This window comes from Petaurus breviceps, unplaced genomic scaffold (assembly GCF_028583685.1).
Source record: "Petaurus breviceps papuanus isolate PSGF00001 unplaced genomic scaffold, PetGlider_PUasm1.0 90750, whole genome shotgun sequence".
Lineage (NCBI taxonomy): Eukaryota > Metazoa > Chordata > Mammalia > Diprotodontia > Petauridae > Petaurus > Petaurus breviceps.
In genome coordinates, this window is record NW_027187335.1 from 10,758,502 (window position 1) to 10,758,911 (window position 410).

Below are 410 nucleotides of genomic sequence, written 5' to 3' on the forward strand. Positions count from 1 at the left end.
GAGAGAGAGAGAGAGAGAGAGAGAGAGAGAGAGAGAGAGAGAGAGAGGAAGAAGAGACAGGAAGAGAGAAGAGGAACAGGAAGGGGGAGAAAGAGGGAGAAGAAAGAAGAGGAGGAGGGGAAGGGCAGAGGTGGGGTAGCAGATATAAGTTTTGTTTTAGAAATTTTCTAAACTAATGGGACACAAAGAACTATTTAGCTGCCTGAAGAATCAGTTGCCCTTTCTCATAGCCTATAAAATTAAGCTGAGCTCAGGGGTGGAGTCAAAATGGCAAAGTAAAAACAGGAACTCTACTTGGCTCTGCCTCCAACCACCTCCAATACCTATAAACTATGACTAAACTAATTTTAGAGCTGTAGAAACCACAAAGTGACAGAAACAAATCTCCTGCTGAAGGGAGCCTGGAAGGC